The sequence below is a fragment of the Lygodium microphyllum genome, chromosome 20 (genome assembly GCF_053477565.2).
Source record: "Lygodium microphyllum isolate KBCC chromosome 20, Lygodium_microphyllum_v1.1.10, whole genome shotgun sequence".
Lineage (NCBI taxonomy): Eukaryota > Viridiplantae > Streptophyta > Polypodiopsida > Schizaeales > Lygodiaceae > Lygodium > Lygodium microphyllum.
In genome coordinates, this window is record NC_141154.1 from 65,523,523 (window position 1) to 65,541,458 (window position 17,936).

Consider the following 17,936-nt stretch of genomic DNA (forward strand, 5'->3'; position numbering starts at 1 on the left):
AAGAATGTATGGAGGTTCAAGAGCTTAGACTTTGGAGACGGTAGAGATAAGAGAAGGGTTGAAGGTTTCAAGCCAAGTTCTTGAAGATGTTGATAGAACTTCCAATGCATGTTCTTAGCAAAGATCACAAGAGTATTATCTCATAAGTTCTAACTCAAATCAAGCTTGTTTTCTTGACTGTAAGAGCAATCACAAATTATAAAATCAAGTACAATATGATGTCATGTATCATAAACAACTCTGTGTCCCATCATTCATACATGATGCCATAGCATGAATCAACTTTGCATTATTACATTCAATGTAGATTGTTAGGGACAAAAGCTTATGAGTCAATTACAAGGCTTGTAGGGTAAAGAGACTTGCTTCAAGAGGGCTTCAAATTGAGTTTCTAATAAGGATAAGTTACCACAACCAAGAAATAAGAGAAAAATCTCCTCTTAATTCAAATCAAATCATCTATGAATGATCTACAAACATTGTCCTACCATAGGGGCACATAATACTTGCATATTTTGACAAAATGTCTTCTATAGAGTAAGAAATGAATTAAAAAAACAATGATGTAGCTAATTCTCTGAATATGGCCGAAGATATCAGCCCCAAATTAGCCCAAATATCTTATGGAATTCACCTCTGATGATAGCATAAACTTCCATTAACACGGTGTCAGTGTGTAGTGTGTCGAGAGTCCACCATGGGGGTAGGGGACAACAAGGTGAAGGTAGATTCAGGAAGAGGAGTAGACGGAAGAGAAGGGGTTTGAAGAAATAGCATACGTAGAAGAATACTCCCATAAAGAAATAGAAAATGAAGAAGAATACTAACACATATGAAGCCTGTCAGTTTATTCCTGCATTATGAGAAGATAAAACTCTAATAGACAAAAACATGTATAAAATAATACATTCCTCTATGCTGCTCAAATCGCTAATCTGATGCCTCCATTGGCTCCAAAAGGAGGGTAAACTACCATGACACCTAGCCAGAATTCAGCCAGATCACTCCTTTTTCATCTCCCACTTCGGAGTGATGTACACTACCTGAAAACAGCGAATGCGTGTCGCGTGATTTTGTCAATCTCTCTTTTTCCATAAAATCCTTCAAATTGGCTAAAAGCTACATGCTTTCCTTTACACGTTATCATAATCTAGAAGTTTTCTACAGTTTTATGGATTTTTACAAGAGATAGTATCTAAAATATCATAAATTGGCTAAACTTGTCCAAAAATCTAATATTTTGAACCATGGACACTAACACTAATGTCTAAAATGGCATTGGCTCTCTAAATCAATAAGAAAGGCACACTCTAGATTTTTTTTACACGGTGTGCGCATAGCGGCATGACATCCACCCCCTCCTAACTTGCACATCCTCTGGCATGTGCCAAAGTCTTACGGATTTGCAATGTTAGAAGAAGTATCTTCTGCCATGTCAATGTCTTCATCTTCTACCTCTTCTTCTTCATGTATGTATTCATGCTCTTGAATTATATCCAAGTCTTCTAACTCATATGTTGAACTTTCTCTTCATTTGAAGAGCTTGATTCTTTTTCCAGCTATGGGTATCTTCATGCTTGTTCCATCCAATTCAGCCAATGAATATGTGGCATTATCATGAATGACCTTTACCACATATGGGCCAAACCAACACTTTACCATCTTCCTAGAAGCACTATATTGATTGTCTAGGCTGTTGTTATAGACAAGCACTCAGTCATTTTCTTGAATTTCTCTTGGCCGAAGTCAATGTTGCTTATCAAATCTTCTTTTATTCTTTAGTCTTGCTGTCTTTAGCTTCTCAATAGCCGCTTGAACATCTTCAAGCCTTCTTTCTAGATGCCATACGCGCAAAGTCAGCAACTCTTCTCTATTGATGCCTTCCTCCTAAGATAGAAGACTCCATGTGAGAATAGATTCTTCAATTGGCATAATTGGTTGTTGTCCATGCATAAGTTCAGCTGGCATATAGCCAATCACTGTACTGTGAGTAGTCCGGTTAGCCCATAATGTAAAAGGTAGCATTTTAGGCCATTCTTTGATCTTTCCTCTACAAAACTTTGCTAGAGCTTTGAGAATAGGCTAGTGCCCTCTCTCACTTTTCCCATTTCCTTCAAGATTGTAGGTTGATGTTAAAGCCAACTTAATACCCAATTGAGCAAAGAAGTTGTGTGCCTCATCAACATCCAACTCTCCTCTATCTGCAGTTACTTTACCCATACAACCATATATGCAAAACACATCTTCAAACAAAAAACGACAAATAGCTTGAGTGGTCTTGGTTGTTAAAGCTTTACCTTCAACTTGATTGGTTAGATCTTCTCTTGCAAGCACTAAGTACCGCATATTCCATATCCCTTTAGACATAGTTACAAGATCAATAACCCATCTATAATGTATAGACAAGGGATAAGTCAGTTGTAACCCGTCTCGATGCTTGACCATAGAATACATCTGATACACATAACAGGTTTCAACAAATGTGCTATGTCCTGATACATGTTTTGCCACCAATATTTTCCTTTGACTTTACTAAAGATTCCCCATATGCTTCTATGGCCATCCCACAAGCTTTCATGAAATTCCTTCATTACCTGTTGTTGCAATCTTTTGTTACCTAAAACTCAGACAGGTGCTCCTTTCTTCTTCTTTGTGTGCTTCCATAGATGCCATTCTTTAAGAAAAAATCCATAAGCTTTCCTCTTAATATGCTTGAACTCTTCATCAGTCCAAGTCTCTTTCTTCTTCATTGTGCTCAAATATTGGCCAATCTTCAGTCAATCTTCTTCATAATCTTCTTCAAGGAAATGAACTAGAACTTGAGCAATGCAATGAGCATGTTGGCTTCTAGTTGACCACCCTTGTTCCATAGATAAATCTTTGATCTTTGTTGTTGTATGCTAATTTACAGCAGTACCTTTTCTCGTTCTTACTGTACTTAATGCTATACCACTAAAAAGATCAGCTGCACCTGCAAGATTCAGCTTTGGGTTTCTATATGCAGCAATTGAAAATGTACTTTCAGCAGCCATGGAATGAAATTCAGCGAGTATAGATTCTTCAGCTTCATCTTCTTCCATAAGCTCTTCTTCATTGTCATACCTTGCACGTGATAGCATGTCAGCAATTTGATTCCCCTTTCCTGCAATATGCTTTAATTCGAGGTTGAGAGATTTAATACATGCAATCCATCTTAGCATAGCAATGTCGGGTCTAGAGCAGTTGGCAATCATGCCCAAGAGTGAAAGACAATCAACTTCTAGCACCTATAAAGTATTCATGATCACACTTTAATGCTGTTACAACTCCCCACAATTTCCTTTTTACTTGTGTATACCTTCTTTGACGTTCATTGAGAACCATTGCTCCAAAACGAATTGCATACATGTGACCTTCAAGGTCTTCTTGGCCAACAGCCCATCCTATCCCAATGGGACTTGTATCCACAGTGAGGATGATGGGTGGACCATTTGAATAATCAGCCCTTTGAGAGTGGGGGCTGAAATTAACAACTCATTTATTTTGCGTACAGTGAGAGTATGCTCTTCCCCCCAAGAGAATCTTTGGCCTTCTCTTAATAATTGATAAATTTTAGATATTATCTATTGTAAAAATCTATAAAACTGTAGAAAACTTCTAGATAACATGTAAAAGAAAGCATGTAGCTTTTAGCCAATTTGAGAGGATTATGTAAAAAGAGAGTGATGAAATCGCGCGACATGCAATCGCTGTTTTCAGGCAGTGTACAACACTTCGAAAGTGGGAGATGAAGGAGTGATCTGGCTGAATTCTAGTCAAGTGTCCTGGTATTTTACCCCCCTTTCGGAGCCAATGGAGGCATCAGATTGGTGATTTGAGCAGCATAGAGGAAGGTATTATTTCATACACTTTTATGTCTATTAGAGTTTTATATTCTCATAATGCAGGAATAAACTGACAAGCTTCATCTTTGTTAGTATTCTTCTTCATTTTCTATTTCTTTAAGGGAGTATTCTTCTACGTCTGCTATTTCTTCAAACCCCTTCTCTTCCGTCTACTCCTCTTCCTGAATCTACCTTCACCCTGTTGTCTCCTACCCCCGTGGTGGACTCTCGACACTAAACACACTGACACCGTGTTAAGGGAAGTTTATGCTATCATCAGAGGTGACTTTTGGAAGATATTTGGGCTAATTTGGGGCTAATATCTTCAGCTATATTCAGAGAATTAGCTACATCATTGTTTTTTTAATTCATTTCTTACTCTATAGAAGACATTTTGTCAAAATATGCAAGTATTATGTGCCCTTATGGTAGGGCAATGTTTGTAGATCATTCATAGATGATTTGATTTGAATTAAGAGGAGATTTTTCTCTTATTTCTTGGCTGTGGTAACTTATCCTTATTAGAAACTCAATTTGAAGCCCTCTTGAAGCAAGTCTCTTTACCCTACAAGCCTTGTAATTGACTCATAAGCTTTTGTCCCTAACAATCTACATTGAATGTTATAATGCAAAGTTGATTCGTGCTATGGCATCATGTATGAATGATGGGACACAGAGTTGTTTATGATACTTGACATCATATTGTACTTGATTTTATAATTTGTGATTGCTCTTACAGTCAAGAAAACAAGCTTGATTTGAGTTAGAACTTATGAGATAATACTCTTGTGATCTTTGCTAAGAACATGCGTTGGAAGTTCTATCAACATCTTCAAGAACTTGGCTTGAAACCTTCAACCCTTCTCTTATCTCTACCCTCTCCGGAGTCTAAGCTCTTGAACCCCCATACATTCTTCTCTCTAAAACCCCTATGATTGACCGTGAAGTACCTCTTGAACCTTTAAACATTCACTATAATCTACTTATCTCTTGAAGATACATCTCCATCTATCTTATCCAGTTTTCTTGCCAAACCCCTGTGATGACCTTCAACCCTATGCACTGCGACATTGGTGAACCCGACGAGAAGGTCGGTGTAAGAGAACTCCAAGATGTGTGATTCTTCAAGAGATACTCTACAACAGTTGGTGCGCATACTGCAGTAGACTTAGCGACAACAAATCCAAATGTTACAATAATAACAACAAAGGCAAGATGAAGAGAAGATTGATTCCACAGCTATCAAGGCCCTAGAGGAAGTTGGGCGGGAATTAAAACAATTGAATGGTCAAAATGTCTTTATTTTCATTCACTTGTATGTTGCTCTTCTTGGTGTATCGCAGCATGCATGGAGTCGCTATTTTGCCAGACTAGCCAAGTATGGTCTTCAAGAAAGAATCCATGGTCTTTTTCAACGAGATGCGGATTGGGCTGCATTCAAAAAAGCCCTATGCGAAGAATTCTTCTTAGAAGACTCTAGCCTAATGATGAAGAAAATTTCACTAATGAGGTTGAGAAACCCAACAAAGCTTTAGCTGCAACAGCTTTATACCATGAGTTTAAAAGTAAATTTGGACAACTTGATGTTGAAGACCAACAAAGTATGGAAGATCAGAAGATTGAATTATTCCTTAAGGGATGCAGATCCCATTCTGCAAGAGAAGCTTGCTGATTGCCTAGAAGATGCTACTTCTGAATTAGGAGTCAAGACTACATGGACAGATGTTAGTGATGTAGTTAACGTGATTGCTCGAAGAGAGCGAATGCGACTAAGATTGTGCTCTACTTAAACTTCAACAACACCATTGATGGAGCTTGTTCCAGCTTCAAAATCCCCTATTCCTTTGATTAATCAACCAACTCTTTCTTATTCTATTACTTCTAAAAATGATGTCATGGATGAACTCATTAAAGCATGCATGACCTTCATCTCAATCTTACAGCAATTAGTTCCAAGGTGGAGAAGCTGGATGTCAAAGTTGAAGAATGAGAACGATCATCAACTCAAAGACCCATGAAAGAAGGCTATAAGAGGCGTTGTATTTGGTGTAACAACCAACAACATGACAAGAGGGAGTGTTCTACCTTCCATGAGGCTGAAGCATAAAAGCTCGTCTTTTGGAAAGACAAAAAAATTCATGTAGCTGAAACTAGTCTTCCACTGGAGCCAAATTTTGGCAATGGTGGAATGAAGAAAAGATTAGAAGATTTAGCTGTAAAGAATGCCTATGCAGCAATTGATGCAGCTACCTATGGGCTACAAATTGAACCAACTAAATCAAATTTGAAAGCATGTAAAGCTAATGTGCAATCTAAAGTATGGATGCATGCACTAGATCAAATGGAACGTTTAAAGCAGCCAAAGAAGATTTGGCTAATGCAAGTCAATGTGTTCAAGGAATAACTAGTTGGAAAGCACTGGTAGATTCTTTTTCTGCCTTTGTGCATTTGGCTGATGTCAATCACAAAGAATTCTTGATTGAAGAAAAAGAGAAGAAGAGAAGATGAACTAGGGCCTTCCTCTTCTGGCCCTCCGAAAACGGGTAACTAGAAGAACGCTTGAACAACCAAAGCTTACTGAAAATATAAACCCAGATCAAGAGATGGAACATGCGCCACAAACAAAGAAGACCGAAGGAAAGAAGAAAGGCAAGCATCCAGGCTACAAATTGTAGTATGACATAGAATCTACAACCAATCTCAAACGAGTTCTAGAAGAACGAATTGTGGGAAGTAAAATTGAGTTCATCTTAGGTGAAATTCTCAGAATTGCCAAACGTGAATTCCATGATGTCATTTTTAATATAATCAAAAGAAAAAGACAGCATGTTGGTGATGATGCTGAAGAAATAATGCATGCTTTTTTGCAAGCTCTTCGAGTCTTTGTGCAGGATGAAGAGAAGCTGATTGCATAAAGAATTCAGCTTGAAGCAGTTAAAGAGTTAATTGTAGCAATTGAAGCTGAAGATAAAGAAAGCATGGATGCAAAAATTAAAGAAGTGAAGGTTGAAAATGTAATGGTCGGTTGGTCCAAACCAGTTGGGTAGCCCACCTCTCAAAAAGAAGGTCGTCTACAGCACATGCATGATGAGGAAGAAGCCCGATTCATTCCCAACAATCACTACTTCCATACACATCGGGCAAGAGCAACAACGGAGACAATTGTCAAAATTGGAGGAAAAGAAACACCATGTATTGCACTCTTAGACCATGGTTCTGAGATAAACGTCATGGCAAGGAGTCTCTATGAAAGCAGCGGATGGCCCATAGATGTTGATCCAGATTGGCGAGAATGAGAGTTGCAAACAACTCTTCTAGAGAGTTATATGCTGCATGTCCTAATGTGTAGGTAACTATTGGAGACATAAAAGACAATTTTCACTTTTTTGTTCAAGACTCTTGTAGTTACCCTATCATTCTTGGGCAACCTTACATTTCTGAAGCCTGTTCGAAAACAAAAGCTCTTGATGATGGTTCATCCTATGCTCAAATCCGAAGCAAGGATAATGAACAAGTTGTGCAATTTCTTACTGTGTGTGTTAACCATATGGAAATAGAGATTGACTGTGTGATTATCCTGTGTCTCCTAATGCCCGAGAATTCAAGGGTTTTCGGGCTGCACTGCTATAAAAGGAGGCTATAACAGTGTGTCATGTAAAAAGATTGAACCTCCTTATGCTATAGAAATTGTGTCTCTAGCAAATCTGTATGTATGTACAGCCAATAGTATGGGCTGTTATAAGTCTCTTCCAGCCATGAAGAAAGCTAAAAGAAAATATTTATGTCATGTAAAAAGGAGATGAAAACTTATGACATGATAGCTGAAAATGAAGGTAATTCGGGTATTTTTTTTGGAGTAATTATTATTGATACATTGGCTGAAATATATGCAGCTACTCATACAAAAAATCAGGCTGAAAATTAATCCACAGAAGTATGTACATTGGATTTTTATCAAACAATTTAAGAATTTGTTGAACAAGAAGACATTGGTTTACTCAACAAGGTTGAAGCGCAAGTGGAGACAAAATACAAGACGTTGGATAAGAAAGTTAAGTGTGTGGCAATCCCACTGCCTCCTAAAAGTGAAGGGTTGGCTGATAGGGCAGCAAATTAGCCAAGTCTTCGTGATCCTTCCAACATTGGTCACAAGTATAAAAGAGCTCAAAATAGGTGAAAATTATTTTCTTTCGCCGAGGCTGAAAAACACTCTTTTATGCAAATGCTAATGAAACATGGAAAAGCTTTTGCATTTCAACCAAGTGAAATAGGCTGTGTGGATCCAAATATTGTGGCTCCTATGGTCATTTTTACGATTCCACATGTGCGTTGGAACCTCAAGCCCATTCCCGTTCCAAGGGCGCATTTGCCCAAATTATTGGAACTTCTAAATGAGAAGATTAGAATGAAGATTTTAGAACCTTCTTTAGCACCTTACTCAAATCGATGGTTTACCGTATCCAAGAAAAATGGATATTTATGATTCATCCAAGATCTACAGCCTCTTAATCGTGTCACAATCCAAAATGCTGGTTCGGGTCCAATTGTTGACGAGTTTGCTGAAGCTTTTGCAGGTAGAGCAATTTATTCTATGGATGACCTATATTCATGATATGACCAATTTCATCATTCATTAGAAAGCCAAGACATTACCACAATGAAGACACCTCTTAGATTGGTCTGCATGTGTACTCTACCACAAGGTGCAACAAACTTTGTAGCCCATATGATGAATGCCATGCACAAAGTCTTAAGGGACTTTATTCCACAACTTACTCTTCCATTTCTTGATGATGTACCTATCAAGTGATGTGAAGTCAATGAAAAGAATGAGGAGCTTGACGAAGATGGATGTAGGACATTTGTAGTTAACCATATTCATGATTGTGATAAGATTTTGACAACGCTAGAAGAGGTACATCTTACCCTTTCTAGAGCCAAGTCGATTTTTGGAGTAGAAGAAGTCCTAGTGATCGGACATCTATGGGGCCCCTATGGACATAAACCTTCACCAATCAAGATAGATACCATCAGTAGAATGCAAGAAAAATGCACAAATATCTTAAATGTGAGAAGATTTCTTGGCGCATGTGTATTCTATCTCTTATGGATACCACATGTTGCTCATGTCGCCAAAAATGATAAATTGGCTAAACTTGTCCAAAAATCTAATATTTTGAACCATGGACACTAACACTAATGTCTAAAATGACATTGGCTCTCTAAATCAATAAGAAATGCACACTCTAGATTTTTTTTACATGGTGTGCGCGTAGCAGCATGACACCATTGTTTCAATGGGCTTAATAGATGCCATTGTAGACCTTTTGCCTATGAGCACATATAGGACCTGAAAGGTGAGAAGGATCGAAGCTTGCACGCGAGCTATAGTGGGAGAGCAAGAGCAAGAAAGAGAGAGACAAGAAATGGGAACTCCAACAGTCACAATGTGTGACCGGGCCTTCCTTTATTCAAACTGTCACTAAAAGAATAAAGAATAAAGTGACGTGACGGGCGCCCACCACCTGCAGTGTGCAGTGGCGGGTACTGTCAGTGTAGTAATACACGGGGCGGCACGGCGGAGGCGCCTTTACCCCCAACAACCTCCCACTTAAAGGCGAATCTGCCCTAGTGAGAGAGAAAAGAAAAAAGAAAAGACAGTACAAATGTACATAGGTACAAGGGATGAGGAAAGGCGACATCTCATCCAACGCCCATCAACCTCCTGAGGAAGGCAAAGCGCTCAGTAGTGAGGCTCTTCGTGAGCAGATCTGCAGGATTCTTGTCAGTGGAGATCTTGACAAGGTCAACAGACCTGTCCTCCATGACACCACGTATGAAGTGATACCTCACCTCAATGTGTTTCGTCTTCGCATGCAAGACCGGATTCTTAGCCAACTGAATGGCACTCATAGAATCCGAATGCAGTGTAGGTGTAGCATCAATCCCAAGGTCAGCAACTAGACGGCCTAACCATATGGCCTCCTTGCAAGCCTCAGTGGCTGCAACATACTCGACCTCAGTGGTAGACAAAGCCGTACACTTCTGAACCCTGGACATCCAAGAGACAGCCCCTCCAACATAGGTGAATACATAGCCAGAAGTGGACTTCCTACTATCTGCATGTCCTGCATAATCGGAATCAGTGTACCCCACGACCCCTATATCCTGGCTGCTATAGCAAATACACATATCTGCTGTGCCCTTCAGGTACCTCATGATACCCTTCACGGCATCCCAATGTCTGCTGCCAGGTGTAGCCATATAGCGTGCCACAACACCAACTGCATGCGCAATATCTGGACGAGTGGCTATCATGGCATACATCAAACTGCCCATGGCTGAAGCATAAGGGATCTCGGCCATCTCGGCCCTCTGCTCATATGTCTGCAGACAATCGGCCTGTGATATCTTCACATAAGAAGGTAATGGACAGCCAACAGGCTTTACGTCCTGCATGCGGAAGTGCTCAAGGACTTTATGAATGTACTCCCGCTGTGAGAGATACAAAAGCCCCTGATGCCTATCGCGCTTAATGCGCATCCCAAGTATATGTGAGGCCTGTCCCAAATCCTTCATCTCAAAGCTCTTCTTCAGCTAAGATTTAAGAGCATCTAGCTCATCATGAGCTTTCCCTGCTATCAGCATATCATCAACATAGAGTACCAAGATAAGCAAACTGCCATCACGGGCTTTCTTCGTATAAAGACACGGATCCATAGCACTCCTGCTATAGCCCTGTGACTGCATAAAGGCATCAAACTTATGATACCATTCCCTAGGTGCCTGCTTCAAGCCATACAAGCTCTTCTTCAACTTGCACACTAGGTGCTCCCTGCCAGGTTCTGCAAAGCCCTTAGGCTGATCCATATAGATCTCATCATGCAAGTCCCCATGTAGAAAAGCCGTCTTGACATCCATCTGATATAGATCTAAGTCAAGCTGTGCAACCAAAGCCAAGACCAAGCGCAGGGTGGTCATCTTAACCACAGGAGAGAAGACCTCATCAAAGTCCACACCATGTTCCTGCTTAAAACCCTTTGCTACCAATCTAGCCTTGTATGCTGGCTTGGGGTGTCCAGGGGTACTTTTCAGCTTGTACACCCACTTGCATGGCAAAGCCTTCTTGCCCTTAGGCAAGGCAACCAAATCCCAAGTCTCATTCTTATGCAGGGAGTCTATCTCAGACTGCATAGCCCTCTCCCAGGAGTGACTGTCACCCCTGCGCATAGCCTCATCATAAGTGAAAGGCTCTCCTGCATCTGTAACCAAAACATAATGCATAGAGGGCTGAAATCTGTCAGGTGGACGTCTGTCTCTAGCAGACCGTCTCACCGCAGGCTCTGCTGCCTGTCTAACTGCCTGTCCAACACCCTGGCCCTGTGGAGGAACTGCTGCAGGCTATACTACTGGCTGTGCTGGAGCTCTAGGCTCCTCCTGAAAGATCACTCTGCGGATCTCAACCACCTTCTCAGGCTGCCTGTGCATCTTGTCTTCATGGAAGACGACATCATGGCTGCATACTATTTTCCGTGCCTGCGGATCCCATAGGCGATAGCCCATCTCTCCTGGCTCACCATAGCCAAGGAATATGCATTTAATGCTCTTTGGATCCAATTTACTCCTCTTGTCCTTGGGCACATGGCAGAATGCCTCACATCCAAAGACACGGAGATGCACATAAGAGGGTGGCTTGCCAGCCCAAACTTCCTCTGCAACCTGGAAATCCAATCCACTGGAAGGCGATCGGTTTATGACATGCACTGTTGTACTAACTACCTCAGCCCAAAAGCTCTGTGGTAGGCCTGCATGGCTAAGCATAGAGCGGACACGCTCCTGAATAGTCCTGTTCATGCGCTCAACCAAACCATTCTGGGCGGGGGTGTAAGGGGCGGTCAACTGATGCTTAATACCCCTGTCATCACAAAATTGCTCAAAAGCACGTGAGATATATTCTCCCCCATTGTCAGTCCTAAGGCATTTCAGCCTATACCCAGTCTGGTTCTCAACAAGAGCAAGCCAACGCTGAAAGACTGCCAAGACATCGGACTTTTGCTTTATGGGATAAGCCCATACTTTCCTAGAAAAATCATCAATGAAGGTAACAAAGTACTTCGCGCCACCCATAGACATACACGGCATGGGCCCACAAACATCTGAATGCACCAAAGCCAAGGGCTCACTCATGCATGGCCTACCCGATTTCTTATGTGTAGACCTATTCTGCTTACCATAAAGACAATGATCACACGAGTCAAAACGTGCATAGTCCAAAGGCGGAAGATACTGCAAACCAGATAACATTTTCATTCCCTTTAAAGACATATGCCCCAAACGGGCATGCCAAAGTGATACATGTGGGATAGAGCCCACTTCCAAAACATGGTCTACAGAAGACCCAGATACAACAAGAGGATAGAGGCTGCCAGCCTTGGCGCCTCTAGCAAGCACAAGTCTGCCTTTAGTAATCTTCCAGGCAGAATCCCCAAAACAAACATGAAACCCTGCATCATCCAACTGTCCTGCAGACATAAGACTGCGCGTAAGCGCAGGTACATGACGTACATCCCTGAGCAAAAAGGAACTGCTAGTGGAAAACTGCAACTGAATATCTCCACATCCCACAATATCAAGAGACCTGTCATCTCCAAGTCTGACTGATCCAGATACAGTGCGGTAAGAGTGAAACCACTCACGGTAAGGCGTCACATGGAAGGACGCACCTGAATCCAATAACCAGCACTGTGCATACATACTAGGTGTCTCAGTCAAGTGTGAAGCATCAGAAGAACTAGCTGCAAGTATAAACTCATCACCACCATCGGGCTCCTCAGTCTGTGTGACATTAATTTCCTCAATCTTCACGCTGGACTTCGCAGGTACTATGCTGCGATCAGAGGACTTCTCTTGCACTTTATCTTTCCCCTTATCCTTACGCTTCTCATTGCGCAACTCATGACACTGTGGTCTAATATGGCCCTTTTTCCCACAATGATGACAAGTGACATTTGCATTGCGCCCACGCAACTTACTACGCGACTTGCCACGAGATTTAGACCGACCCTTCTGCGAGTCACGGCCTCGGCCATTACCACGGTCATACCTGTCATTCCTGCCTCTAACTGTCAAAGCATGACTACCACGAGAGGCATCCAAGTTTTTGCGATTCACCTTTTCCTGAAGAAGAGCACTCTCAACATCTGCCAATTTTAGAGTAGCACTAGAGGCACAAAGAGCAGTGCGGAATACATCCCATGACTCATTCAGAGTCCCAAGCAAGAAAAGAGGATTTACTTCCTCTCCAAAGGTGATATCTTGCGAAGTCAGGTTCTTCAGTATAGCATGGAACTGGCTCAAGTGAGCAGACATAGTCGCATTATCCTTCATGCGCAGATCCATAAGCTGCTTCAACCAGTACATCTGACTTGCCGGACTTTTCTTATCATAAAGATTCTTGATCTTATTCCATAGTTCCCATGCACTCTGTGCTTCCTCGAATACATTATAATGTACCTGTTCAGTGAGAGACAATACAATCGTGGACTTGCATAGCTCATCAAGTTCAAGCCAGTCGTCATTGTCCATAGTTTCAGGCTGCTCCCCACTCAACCGAAGTGGCTTAATCTAAGATTTCTGCACCAAGACCTGCCAAATTTGACTCTTCCAATAAGAGTAGTTGGTACCATCCAACTTTGTAATGTTAAAGATGGCACTATCATGCGAAGATGATGCCATTATGCAGGCTGGAAATGCCCAAACAGTCCAAAACTGCTTGCTGTTTTACTACAGAAACTGCCCAAAAATGACCAAAACGGGGTCCAAAGGGCGAGCAAAGTGTGCCAAAAGTTGCTGCCCACTTAGTACTAGGTGCGGTACACCAAATCAGGATATTTCAGCATGAAAATTACATCTCAGTCCACCAATAACTGCTTGATGTAATAAATTGCAGGTATGCAGTCTAGAGAGCAAACTGTCCCAAAATAGGATCCAATGTCAAGCAAACAATGCTAGGTCCAAAGCCGGCATGAAACGGACATAAGCAAGGCCAATGACAGTGAAAAGAATATGAGCTCAACACCGAAGCATGTCAAAATAACATCTGCCGGTGAAAGGCACACCCCCAGACACTCTAGGCAAAGTGTTCCTGTAACTGCCAAAACCTGACACAAATAGGTGTCTGCTCAAAGAGAAAGATCCAAATATAAGACTTAGCTCATAAGCATCCTGTGAACCAAGAGTACATCAATGCATATCCATAAAGATCGGAGTATGATCCCAAAGTCTCAATGCGTATGTAGCTGCTCAAGACATAAACTGCTCCAAATACATGTAAGTGCTCCAATAGCATGCAACTGTCAAAGGTCAAGCAAGCATGTAAAATGCTCCCACTGGCACAAAAGGCTTACAAAGTGAGCTCAGAAGCTCAAACAACCCAAGAGAAAGCACTAGTGATAAGTGACCCTGCCAATGCATCAAGCGCATCCAAGAGAGCATGACATACATGAAGCACCGGTCGTATTAACCATGAAGCAATACATAAGCCCAAATAAGCTCTCGGTCAACTCAATGACATCCAAATAGCAACCAAGTTCAGTGATCAAGTAAGCCGGGAATGCTCAAATACATCCAAATCCAAGCTCCAAATGTCGGTATGGCATACATGAACCAAATAGCATATGTCACGAACCAAAGCATGTAATGCAAAAGCCTAACTGTCAAGCAGAGACATGAGGCATAGGCGGTCCACGAGCATGCCAAGTTGGTCCAAATGCCAGTGAAGACGGAGCTAATGCAAAGCTCAAAAGCATCCCATAATCTCATACATATGCTCCAAGCCGTCCCGAAATGTCAGAGACATCATGCCAAAGCTCAAAGCATACATCCGGTATCGGTAGGTAAGTGCCAAAGCATGTAAAGTACCTTCAGCCCACTGTTATTCCAGCATGTATTTACTGTTCTAAACAGTAGAATTCAGCCCCGAATTCAAGACAAAATCATGGTCAAACCAAATGCATACATCCCCAATACATCCGGGTAGGAAGTAGACCGCATACGAGCATCAAACAAGGTAACCGAAGTAGAGTATAAGCATCAAATGCCAATGCCAAGTGTGGCTGCCCTGTTTCCAGCACTATATAACAGTAAATAACAGTCCCAAATCAGCCAATATTTCAGGCCAAAATCATGGCATAATCATGTGCATACATTCCCAAGGCACTAGGCATCATGTAGACCGCATACGAGCATCAAATAGCACAATCGGAATGGAGTATAAGCAACAAATGCTAATGCCAATGGTGCTGCCCTGTTTTCAGCCTGTTATGACAGTTTATGACAGTTCCAAATCTGAAGAGATCAGCCCCGAATGATCAAGACCAATGCCCAAAGCTTGAATGACATCAAACATGAAGTCTATAGCCCTCTTGATCAAGGTAGGGAGCAAGAAGCAATGGCCAAGTGTGGAGCTGAAGTAGATGAGTGCTCACAGCCTGGAAAAAAAGATGCAATCTGCCCTGTTGGTGCTGAACTTGCTGCTGCTCCACATGGGCTGAAAAGGGGGTAATGGGGGGCTCAAGAAGGGCCTATCAAAGGCCTATGACAAGCCTCTTTGAGCCTTGATAGGTGTAAGGCACAATATGAGGGGAATAAGCTTCAAGGGTTTGAAGCCATGGCTGCCCTTGCTGTTTGCAACCTGTAGACTGAAATAAAACCCTGAAAGAATGATCAAATACCTCAGTATCAATGCCTTGAAGGTGCCTCAATAGGCTGGGAAGGTGCTCGGGAAGCCGGGGAGTGACGGGAGCTCGGGGAGATCGGATATGGCTGCCGGGATGGAGATCCAATGTGTGAAGCGAGTCGATGCGAAGGTCGGGAAGCACCGAGTCGAGCTCGAGCAAGAGAATGCCAAGCTCTGATACCAGTTGAAAGGTGAGAAGGATCGAAGCTTGCACGCGAGCTATGGCGGGAGAGCAAGAGCAAGAAAGAGAGAGACAAGAAATGGGAACTCCAACAGTCACAATGTGTGACCGGGCCTTCCTTTATTCAAACTGTCACTAAAAGAATAAAGAATAAAGTGACGTGACGGGCGCCCGCCACCTGCAGTGTGCAGTGGCGGGTACTGTCAGTGTAGTAATACACGGGGCGGCACGGCGGAGGCGCCTTTACCCCCAACAGGACCTTCGTCGATTGTTGCTAGGCATATGTAGACATTTGATTTTAGGCAACAAGCAACCAATTTGTCAATTGATGAATTTCACCAATGGTCTTGGGTCCTAATGGTCAATTGATTCTCTAAGAGGCCATGATTATATCTAGGTTTGAGAATTCATTACCTCGGACAAAAGGTTGCACAAAAACCGGCACCAAATCCGTGCATGGCATAGATCTACAAAAGTTTTTGTAGGTATGTAGAGTCTGGATGGATCTGACGTAGCTACTCCATGAATAGTATGTGATTTATGTTCATTAGTAGAGAAGGCCGGTGTGCTACTTTCTTGACAAGCCTCATATATTTGGCTCTACTAACTCATTCACATGCTTATATTCACACATGGTGTGTAAGGTCAAAACATGCCTTATTGGCATCTTATGCTTTAGGTATGTAGCAAACATGTCCTCATTAAGTAAAGGTAGCTCCTCATTAGTGAATATGTTATCTCCTTACTCCTTGAGTTGAGAGATGCAAAAAACACCATAGGTCTTGATGTCAAAGGAACATTTAGTTTAACGCTAAGTCTCTTGCTCTTTAGGATTTGGAATGGCCTATAAAACCAATGAGCAAGAAGCTTGGCATCGAATCCATGTAACTTTAGAAGTACCTATTCTCCTTCCTTATTCAATTTTCATAGGCATATGTGACTCGTAAAAGAACCACTGCTAGGTTCTATGGAGTTTTAGAAGTACCTAATCTCCCTCCTCGAATTTCCTAGGCATGCACAGCTCATTGTAACTCTTCGTGCACTCAAGCTTTGAATACATTACTTTTAAGTTACCCTATTTTCATTCATATTGGCTTGTGGCTTTTTATTTTCATGGGAGAGGGATGAAGCATCTTAACCTTGTAAAAGAACTTCAAGATGGGACATACACTCGAGTGGATCATTGCATTGCATGCAAACGTAGTAAGGGGAGTCATTTGTCCCAAACTCTGTGTGTATTAAGAAAATAATGTCTCAAATAAGTATAATCCAATCATGGACTTGCTATGTTTGATCATGTGCTTGAGGATGGTAGGGTGTGATGGAAGTGACTTGGTGCCCATTGAAGTGAACAAATCCTTCCAAAATCACTCACGAAACTTGGTTTATAAGCAAGAAACCCATGTATTTTGAAGAGTCATAAATTATGGATTGAGAATGTGTGCAAATCATGTAGCTTAAAGATTTGTGCATAAGTATACTAGATGTAATATAAGGATCCTTCCATAACTTCCACTTGCTACATGTAGCTTTGGTTAGCCTATCCACACATTTGGCTAACATATCCACAACCACATATATGCTACGTGGTTGATATAAGCAATGTAATAAGAAAGTGAATGTGGGGGGGAGGCTATAACAAATCATTGGATATTATGAATAATGAAGGCTTTGTGTTGTTGGAAACATAAGCATTTGTTAACGAAATCCTTGTTGGTCTCCCCATAGCCCTTACCAATGATTTACATTTACACTCTCTCAAAAGTCTGATAGGTGTTGACTAGAGCTCTTTCCGTACTTCTTTGATATGGAACTAATAAGAGTTTGCATTACCCTTTCCTTATACCAAATAAATGATCATTCTAAAGCTTGAGTTAAGAGACATCATATTCATTTCCTTGCTACAATTTAATAAGATTGACTACCCCCATTTCTTATCAAGCAAGTAGTCTTCTTGATACCCTCTTGGCATAGTTCCTACAATAAAGAAAATGAGCATGCCCAAATCCTCCAATATATAATCATCTATAACATTCACTTTCTATCTTAACAATCCACCAACATTATTGAGAGAGAGAAAGATGAAAGTTTTGGTTGATATAAGACTTATTTCACTTAACACTCTAACAATGAATCTTGTATCAAGCAAATAATT